Source organism: Petromyzon marinus, unplaced genomic scaffold (assembly GCF_048934315.1).
Source record: "Petromyzon marinus isolate PM22_M1 ecotype Great Lakes invasive population unplaced genomic scaffold, UKy_Petmar_22M1.pri1.0 PM_G_Scaffold_19, whole genome shotgun sequence".
Classification (NCBI taxonomy): Eukaryota; Metazoa; Chordata; class Hyperoartia; order Petromyzontiformes; family Petromyzontidae; genus Petromyzon; species Petromyzon marinus.
Genome location: NW_027422750.1, coordinates 1,999,374 through 2,009,395, shown reverse-complemented (window position 1 = coordinate 2,009,395; position 10,022 = coordinate 1,999,374). Strand labels below are relative to the sequence as shown.

At 45.9% G+C, this 10,022-nt stretch overlaps 1 long non-coding RNA gene across 3 annotated transcripts; it reads right to left on the bottom strand.

The window, feature by feature from the left end:
• Nucleotides 1-3,751: 3,751 nt before the first annotated feature.
• LOC142912106 (uncharacterized) lies at nucleotides 3,752-8,590 on the bottom strand. Of its 3 annotated transcripts, none has more exons than XR_012933922.1 (6): nucleotides 8,370-8,590; nucleotides 7,949-7,995; nucleotides 6,027-6,166; nucleotides 5,806-5,883; nucleotides 5,328-5,420; nucleotides 3,752-4,296 (listed from the first exon to the last, which is right to left on the bottom strand). It is a non-coding gene; the product is annotated as an uncharacterized LOC142912106 (long non-coding RNA). The 3 variants fall into 3 exon arrangements; XR_012933921.1 differs by lacking the exon at nucleotides 3,752-4,296 and adding an exon at nucleotides 4,306-4,646; XR_012933923.1 differs by lacking the exons at nucleotides 3,752-4,296; nucleotides 7,949-7,995 and adding an exon at nucleotides 4,306-4,646 and having other exon boundaries at nucleotides 8,370-8,588.
• Between the last annotated feature and the right edge of the window lie 1,432 nt (nucleotides 8,591-10,022).

The following is a 10,022-nucleotide window of genomic DNA, read 5'->3' as shown; positions in this document are numbered from 1 at the left end:
GGGCAGTAAAGACACATTTGAGAAAAGCATACTGTATACAGTAGTGTATTGTTAAAGTTAATTAAAATAACATACAGTATATCTCCATATATATAAAAAGGCAAAGTTGTGATTGTGTCAGTTTAACACGTAGCAAGCTTTCGCGACCAATATTATTCATAATAAAGGTTTTTTTTTACCCTCCACCACCCGACACGGCCAATCAGCAAATAAATGAGTGAACTAATTGTCTTTTGTCAACGTGACACTTATTTTTTGCTGATTGGCCGTGTCGGGTGGTGGAGGGTTACGACACAGTTATAAATAACGCGATCTAACCCAGAAAACCTTTATTGTGGATTATTATGAAGAGTTCGTGGTTTGCAGAGATGTAGCGATTTCAAATCTGGTCGACCTATTTGAAACACACTGCTCTAAAATCCTGACCCGAACCTTAATAACAATACGATTGATTAAAACATTATAGCAATGCATTGATTAAAATTACATATTTACAGTGGCGGTAAATATTCAACATGCAAAAATAATGTGCGGTGCTTCGAAAAGTATTGTATTTGCATCTTCTGGCATAATTATGAAGACAACCTAGACTGGATCAGCCCATCATCTGTCGGGGGTAGATACAATGAGTAACACACTGTGGAGAAGTCAACAGTGGGGTTACTTGCCCCCGCCATAGTAACGTCGAATTTCCACCACGTGGCTCAGAGCTCTTAAACTGGAGATGAGCACCGTCTAAATGCTCACTTTGGAAAATTTTTATTTTCGAGATCAGAACGCATCAGTACAAATACAATATTACAGTAGAGCTCACATTACAGCAGTACACAGACAAGTCACAATCATTCATTATTATTATTTTATCCAGGCGAGATTACAGGATTTAATCCATGCAACCTATCTTGGCCACGGATCAGTAACTAAGGGATGGGGAACCTTACGATTTCGGCTGATTGTTGATCCTTCTACAACAGCCTTGTGCCATTGTAATGTTTTTTTTTAATGTAAAGGCATTTATAATGTTTTTTAACTATATATTTTTAAAAGTAATGTCCGTTTGTATTGACCCTGCAACCACATCCTTCCGATTAATTATTAGACGGTTGGCTATTTTATCATTCGTTATTTACGATAATTAACTTTACTTCTGAACAATCACTTTGCTGTCTCCTGTAAATCGTTCATTGAATGTTTTTGATCTTTTTATTCTGAATCTGTTCGTGTAAAATCGATGTTTTCATTTCATTAAAAAATTTGAGCGATGCATCAATGCGTTTGTTCTTGTCAATGTCCCCGTGTCTAATCGGCACCAGTGATTCTGTCAAATTCGCTTCAGTACGATGGACCCACAAATCAATTTTGGTTACAGCCTGCTTTGTCGAGTCTTAGAAGATGTGCAGTTTGTGGATTAACGCTCCACGATTAATTGACGATGTACAGTGGAATGATGTATGAAGAAATATTTCATACTGTAGGAATTGCAGGTTTAACTTCACAGACTGTATCCAGTCTTTGGGGGGTAGGGGAGGGCAAATGTCTTTCCTTGTTATAGTAATAGGTTTTACCCTTTTAACTGGCACAAAAACTGACACCTTTATTCAAGGCATCATGTTTGCAATAACCACAACATAAGCAGTCAAAATGCAAACAAAAGCGACAACTCTCATAAAAATATGCACTGTCCTTGAATTTGATTGGGTAAAACCTATTACTATATCTTGTTACTGACAAAGGAGGTCTCATAATGTAAATCTTTCCTTCTTGTTAAACTCCAACCCTCGCTGCGACCCTATTGAAGCAACGCTGGGTGGCACCCTATTCCCATTGTAGATCCTGAACTCGTGCTGTGCAGAGTGGTCCTGATGTCTTGTGACTCCCAAAATTAATTGACCCCGAACATATTTGCATATTAAATGTTGCGTTTTAAATAAAGCCTCCTATTACAATATTAAGCTTTAGAGGAGACATGAGACATTTGGACCACCCTGTATCTGTAGCCTGGAATTCCACGTTGCTGATGGTGGCCAGTTTACATTTTTTGGCTTCTCACAAAGTGATGCTCAATATACACAATAAGTATGAAAATAATGGAAGATAAAAACATCTCACATTCTGAAGGATTTCAGCTCAAAGTTCAGCTTTAAATGTGACCTGTTTTGTTGCCAGAAAAAATGGGAAAACCTATTTTCATATTAATCAGCCAATGAACTGTCATTACACTGAATTTGTATCTGAGATATAGACAGGGTTCTCATAATAAATTGATGGTGGATAAAACCAGCAAGTGGCAAATTCTGCAACAGGTTACTTTATACATTTCTATAGATCTCGGAATGAAATGTGCGTGTGTGTTGCGGTTTTTTCTGTTTAATTTTTGTTTAAAAAAATTGTTACTTATTAACTTTGTACCCAGTGGTGTTGACAAGAATCAATTATCAAAGTTAATGACACACCCACAAATGAAAAGACGGCTGATAAGTTAAAGAGCCAAGCTCCATTGGAAGTGGACAGTGACCAGTCATTTTATTGTTGAGATACGTTACACAAGTGCGTTACTTGGCGGGCTGCAGGCCAACAGTAGCCGTTCAAGATGAGATCAGATTGCTTCATTGATGTTTTGTTCATCATTAGACCTCCTTTGCCAGTACCAAAATATAATAATAGGGTTTTTCCTCTTTTTTTCTGGCAACAAAACTGAAGCCTTTTTAGCAAGGATTCATGTCTGCATTAACCACAATACCTGCAGTCAAAATGCAAACGAAAAAACATACTATGATAATAAATATGTGGCATTGAAGCCTCGACCCAATTGGTGCTCGACCAGATGACGCCAAAAGGCTCAAAAGAAAGCCGTCCCTTGGTGTGGACCAATCAGTTTCAAGGACAATGCATCATCATATATTATCATAGTATGTTTTATTTTTGCATTTTGACTGCAGGTATTGTGGTTAATGCAGTAGACATAAATCCTTGTTCTATGGGAGCCTTTAACATTGAAGTCTATGGGAGCCTTTAGCATTGAAGTCTATGGGAGCCTTTAACATTGAAGTCTATGGGAGCCTTTAATATTGAGGTCTATGGGAGCCTTCAACATTGAAGTCTATGGGAGCCTTTAACAGTGAAGTCTATGGGAGCCTTTAACATTGAAGTCTATGGGTGCCTTTAACATTGAAGTCTGTGGGAGCCTTTAACATTGAAGTCTGTGGGAGCCTTTAACATTGAAGTCTATGGGAGCCTTTAACATTGAAGTCTATGGAAGCCTGTAACATTGACGTCTATGGGAACCTTTAACATTGAAGTCTATGGGAGCCTTTAATATTGAAGTCTATTTGAGCCTGTAACATTGAAGTCTGTGGGAGCCTTTAACATTGAAGTCTATGGGAGCCTTTAACATTGAAGTCTGTGGGAGCCTTTAACATTGAAGTCTATGGGAGCCTTTAACATTGAAGTCTATGGGAGCCTTTAACATTGAAGTCTATGGGAGCCTTTAACACTGAAGTCTATGGGAGCCTTTAACATTGAAGTCTATGGGAGCCTTTAACATTGAAGTCTATGGGAGCCTTTAACATTGAAGTCTATGGGAGCCTTTAACATTGAAGTCTATGGGAGCCTTTAACATTGAAGTCTATTGGAGTCTTTAACATTGAAGTCTATGGGAGTCTTCAACATTGAAGTCTATGGGAGCCTTTAATATTGAAGACTATGGGAGCCTTTAACATTGAAGTCTATGGGAGCCTTTAACATTGAAGTCTATGGGAGCCTTTAACATTGAAGTCTATGGGAGCCTTTAACATTGAAGTCTATGGGAGTGTTCTATGTTGAACTTCTTTCGCTCCGTACGTGGCCAGCCATGCAAACCCACTGGCGGCATTCACAAAACAGACCCAGCTCCCGTACCTCTGATTAGCACGGTTGGCCACGTAGGGTGCGAAAGAAGTTCAGGGCACGTACAGCCCTCGCGACAGGGAGCTTCGAGGCGCGTCGTCAGGGCCGTCATTTGCGACATGGCCGGATAGCTTCTGAAAAACAGCTGCACGGCTCGGTGGGCATCAGGCGGTGAAATAAACAAAAAGAGTCTCCAGTGAGCGGAGAGCGAGAGGAGAGGCGGAGAGGCACGGACGCTCAGGCGCGGCGTTCGGTCTCACCACAGGATGGTGGCGGGCGGCCACACCAACACCGAGCACTCCATGTACACCGCCTCTCCCTCTCTCGCTCTGTACATCCTGTCTGGCTCCGACAGCATCTGCAGGGCGCTGGCTATGTGAGGCTGTCGTCGGGGGGCTGCCGCGTCCCCCCCTACGAGTCGTGGAGGGGGGGGGGGTCATAGAAGGCGATTCGCACAAAGTGGGTTTTTTAAAAATATAAAAAAATCGATTTTCAGAACCCTCTCTCTCTCCCTCTCGCCTGCAAGGTTCTGCGGCTCGCAGTGGTTGTTTCTCGCGTTGGCCTCTCGTCACCGTGGCGGTCGCGTGGATTTCTCCCTCCGGGTCCTTCCGGGCGTCTCTCCCCCCGCGCCGCACTCAGAATCGACGTCGCGCGTTTCAAAGCGTTTGGGCCGCAAAACAAAAAAATGTCCGCGCCCGCTGACGACGGCGACGGCCCGGTCGCCGGTGAAAAAGCGCCACGTAGCTCGGTGGGGCCCTTACCTGCCGGTCAAACACAAAAACAAAGTTTTTCGCAGTTTTAGTTTTCCTAACGAGGGGACGCCGGCCCGGCCCCCGGGGGTCGACGTGGGGGGGGTCACGCTGGGGTCGCGGGTCGTGAGCGACAACTCCGTTGTTGTCCGCCCGGCGGTGGGAGTGAGCTCACCGCGGTGCTTCCCGTCTAGGCGGGTGGCACGTGGTGGGGTGAAGTGTGGGACACTTCAAGAGGTTTGGCTGGCGTGGCGGAGGAGTGGGGTCCAACGTGCCCTGCCTAGAGGGGCGCTCCCTACAGCGCTCTGTGCAGTGAAGGACCTCCTCCTTATCCTCCTCCCCCTCCTCCTCCTCGTCCTCCTCATCCTCCTCCTCATCCTCCCCCTCATCCTCCTCCCCCTCCTCCTCCTCCTCCCCCTCCTCCCCCTCCTCCTCATCCTCCTCCCCCTCCTCCCCCTCCTCCTCATCCTCCTCATCCTCCTCCCCCTCCTCCTCCTCATCCTCCTCCCCCTCCTCCTCCTCCTCCTCCCCTTCCTCCTCCCCCTCCTCATCCTCCTCCTCCCTCCTCCTCCTATTCCTCCTTCCGCCAACAGGGGCACGAGCAAGTACTTGCAGTGCTGCACCTTAACAAACTGCGTACTCAACTGGGCCCTGTACATGTGTATGTGTGTGTGTGATGTCGCAACCGTGCACCTTTCCGTCGTGTGTCCGGAGGTTGCTGCTTTGCTGCATACACCTGATGTGAGCTTCTTTGGTACCGTACGTGGCCAGAGATGATAACCGCAGCTGTGGGCGAAAATACAGCAGAGTGTTAGTAGGGTCTCTGTGTGAGTAGTGTGTGGGTCTCTGTGTGAGTAGTGTGTGGGTCTCTGTGTGAGTAGTGTGTGTGTCTCTCTGTGAGTAGTGTGTGGGTCTCTGTGTGAGTAGTGTGTGGGTCTCTGTGTGAGTAGTGTGTGTGTCTCTCTGTGAGTAGTGTGTGGGTCTCTGTGTGAGTAGTCTGTGGGTCTCTGTGTGAGTAGTGTGTGGGTCTCTGTGTGAGTAGTCTGTGGGTCTCTGTGTGTGAGTAGTGTGTGGGTCTCTGAGTGAGTAGTGTGTGGGTCTCTGTGTGAGAAGTCTGTGGGTCTCTGTGTGTGAGTAGTGTGTGTAGTGTGTGTGTCACACAGATACCTACAAGTGTTTCGAGTACTCGGCCCCGCTTGAACGTCGAAGTGCTTCGTTGAAGCCATCATTTGCAAGAGCCGGAGCGCTTCTGAAAAAAAAAAGCGCCACGAAGCTCAGTGGGCATTGCCTGGTGAAGTCAAAAGAGTCGAGTTTAGTCGATGGCCTTTAGTGGGAGTAGCGTTGAGAGGGGGCATCGTCTCAAGTGTGGTAGCGGCGCTGTTTGCTACTCACGGTCAAGGGGCAGGGCGAAGGGGTTGTGACGACGGTCGCCCAGCACAACGACCAGCAAGGCCACTAAACGGGTGGTGGTGGAGAAAGTCTCCATTGGGGGGAGGTGGCAGATGGTCGGCCTGGCGGCTTCCTTCACTTGGCTAGGAGGGGTGAAGGGGAGGGAGTAGGAGGAGCAGTGGGAATGATATTTATTTAGACTGCAAGAGGAGGAATCCAAAGCGCTACGAAGCTCTTTTTGTCACAGATGTCCAGCTGTGGCACTGGGTCAGAACATGACAACAAACACAAAACAAAAACACGGCGTGAGTGCAGAGTTACAGGAAGAGTAAAACAAATCACTTTAAAAATATATATACTAATAAAACTAACCAATGTTTAATGTTGCCACGGGAAGCACACCACCGTGCTACATAGCTCTTTTTTAAGAAGAGACCTTGGCCCATAAATGGTGGGCTGATATCAAGTGGACATTCAGGGCAAAATACTCTAAACGCGTGGCGTTTCGGAATGCGGAGGGGGAAAAACCGGAGGACTCTGGGAGAAAAATCCACGCGGCCGCGGGGAGCGAGAAACGTCAACCCCAAAGAAAGAGCAGGGAGTGTCAGGGTCGGTATCAAACCCCACGACCTCCTGTACACCAGGTGACAACCATGCCGGGTTAAAGACCTCCTCCTTCACAAGGGACAATTGGATGCATGCCTAAGGCTCCCTCGCTGATGGACACGTTCCTCCTGTGTTGAGCAAAATGTTTAGGTTCTCATCGTTTCGCAGAGGCTGCATTTTTTGCCACCGCAGAAAACGAACGTTGGGGGAAACGCCTCCTCGCATCGGACTCTTTCTTTTTTTGCTAAAGTCACGTAGGTAAAAAAAATCTATAAAATAAATAAATGAAAAAAACAACTCAATTAAAATCACGTTTCGGAGGCAGCAGCACAAGCTTCCGTCTTGAGGTGGAAACCGTCACGGCAAAATTGCTGCATCAGGTGAAGAGAACTCTAAGACACCCGAGATTGTATACAGGTTAAGGGGGGGGGGGAGAGACAAGAAGGGCCGTGGGGGGGGGCTAAGTTAAGCCACCTTCTGTTATGCTGCAGGGGGTTGGGGACGGAGAGATGGCCGTGTGCAGGTTGAAGAGCGTTACACACGTGAACCAGAGGCAGAAGGCAGTAGTTAAGCTGACAAACTGGTTGCCTTGCGGAGCATACTGCTGTAAACTATAAGGCTGCTAAAGTTTAACTTGGGTTTAACTTTATTTTTTTTACCAGCGCGACTTTACCGAAAAAAAGCTAAAGACTATGAATCCTTGCACATCACGAAAGCTTCAAATCTAGCGCCTCACATCGTGTTAGTTTGGCACCGATGTTCGTGCTGATGTTTTAAACTAGATCAATAAAACAACATTGATTACAGCCCCAGCTCAGGTTATTTTCCCATCAATGAAACAGCCCCTGGAGTGAGAGCACCTTCCAGGATATAAACCAACACTGCCGCACGTCTGTCCATGAGCTGTGTAAAAAAACAATTGAGTTGAAAAAAATGTCAAGCCGACAGGGAAAGGGGCTCCTGGCAAGTGTGACCACCAGCCAGGTCGATGTATTGGTAATGAGAATGTGCAATTGTTTTTGTCCTTGGAAACACGAACTATGAATAAAACGAGATATTCTTAGCTATTTCGGTAAAGTCACGTTGAAGGGAAACAATAAAATAATAAAATATATATAAAACAATAAAATTTCTCACGACGTTTCGACCATAACACAAACGGTCGTCATCAGGTCGAAACGTCGTGAGAATTTTAATTATTTTATATATATTTTATTATTTTATTGTTTCCCTTCAACGTGACTTTACCGAAAGAGCTAAGAATATGAATTACTGCAGTCACGAAAGCTTCAAATCAAAATTTAAAACGAGATACTCACAGAGTTTACGCTTCTGAATGTGCCCTTGTTCAAGCGGTTCACTCGGCCTAAGAGGCAGACGCATGGTAAATTATTGGGCGGCACTTTGTAAGCTCCTAAGGTAGACAAAGTGAGCTTGAACACGACGCGCTCGAGTGAAGTCTTTGAGCGACGCATCACCACGTTGACACGCGTGCATCGCAAACAATTAAAGTTTAAAACACGCAGCAAAGATTCGTTACAAAAAGCCGAGCGGCAGCCTTCACGCATCCTTTGGAAGCTTGCTAACCCACAACATAACCTAGAGACCATCTTCCAGGTCTCCATGGAGACCATCGCATGACAGCAGCATCTGTAGCCGGCCAAAGTGCCGCCTCGGCCGGCTGGGCAATCTAGCCGAGACCGGTGACACTCCCGGAATAGGCCTCAACGCGGCACTCACCAGCGCAACGCTGCGTAGGTGCTGGGGAGGGGGTCTTGAGCTATATCCTCCTTCGTGGTGAGGTTACAAACAAAACAATGTCCTCGTGTTGTCGTGGTGGAGGAGGAGATTCGACGTTCCGTGCCTCGAATCACGGGCAGGCGACTCGGCGGGGCTGTTATCACGTGAGGCCTTAGCAGGGCGCTTTTATAAATCGTAGTGTGGATAGGCGAACACGCAGTGCGAGCGAGGCTCAGATTCTGTAGAATTGATAAACACTGCCCATAGACTCAGCACTGCCCATAGACTCAACACTGCCCATAGACTCAGCACTGCCCATAGACTCAGCACTGCCCATAGACTCAACACTGCCCATAGACTCAACACTGCCCATATACTCAACACTGCACCATAGACTCAACACTGCCCATAGACTCAACACTGCCCATAGACTCAGCACTGCCCATAGACTCAACACTCCCCATAGACTCAACACTGCACCATAGACTCAACACTGCACCATAGACTCACCACTGTGATCTCTACATTGGGTCAAACTTAACATATCTTAATGTTCGACGGCTTGTGCACCAGATCTTATTTATTCACGATGTACTTACAAAAAATTCCGCAGACTACCTACTGGATCTCCTCTCTGTTTCAAAGAACAAATTTGACCTCAGGTCTTCGCTCATTTACCAGCTTCACATTCCCTATTGCCGTACAAAAACAGGAGGAAGGGCCTTTGCTATTGATGCCCCCAGGGTCTGGAATGCTATTGCCAATAAACTGCAACTTGAATCACTACCTATGAGATCTTCACTCAAAACTGCTCTAGAGGAGTTGTACACCCCTAGCTGCCACTGCTATTCAGTGGCCTAAAATACGGCTCTAGATTTTGGTGTTATAATTTATTTATGTAGTTTATTGTTAAAAATTCGGTCACAGTCCCTATGATCACTGTTACATTGCATGTATCGCTTTTATTTTGGTGATTTCGAAAACGTTTTTTTTTTTGGCCATGTTTTTGTTTATTGTAGTACGGAATTAGACTGATGTCCTTAATCTTAGTTGTCTTGTGGTTGTTGTTGTTGTTGTTATTTTGACTTGCATCCCACTGGGATTTTTTGCACACAGCGTTGGTGTACGGTGCTATTTCAGGAATATTTTTTATGTTTTTTTCCCTGGATTTTCTGTTTGCACAGTCACATAATCACTTTAAGATGTTTTCTTGTTCATGTTTTTTTGTTTGTTGTGGTTGCACCCGATTCAAGAGCCGAATGGCTCACAGGGCTATACCAAGTAAATGAAACTATGAACTACGACCTCCTGTAGACCAGGCGAGGTTTTTCAAATTTCCCGCGCTTTTTGTGACTCCGGGTCACGTGGCCCCGGCTGCCTCCCCCCACCCTCGCGCCCTCGGCAGCGCCTCTCAGTCCCTGAAGGCCACCGCGAGGTTGTTTTGTTAACAAAGTAAATAATCTCCTCATCGTGTACATGTACACACATGTGTGTGTGTAGAGAGAGAGAGTCACGAGTGATAGATAATTAATAATTAAGCTGAAGTTAGCCGTCCAAGTGGGAACGTGAAGAGTTTGCAGCGTTGGTTTTGGTGACGGTTTGTTTTTGGCGGGAAAAGTGGAAACGGCTGCGCTGGGGGCTCGCGTGAGGTAA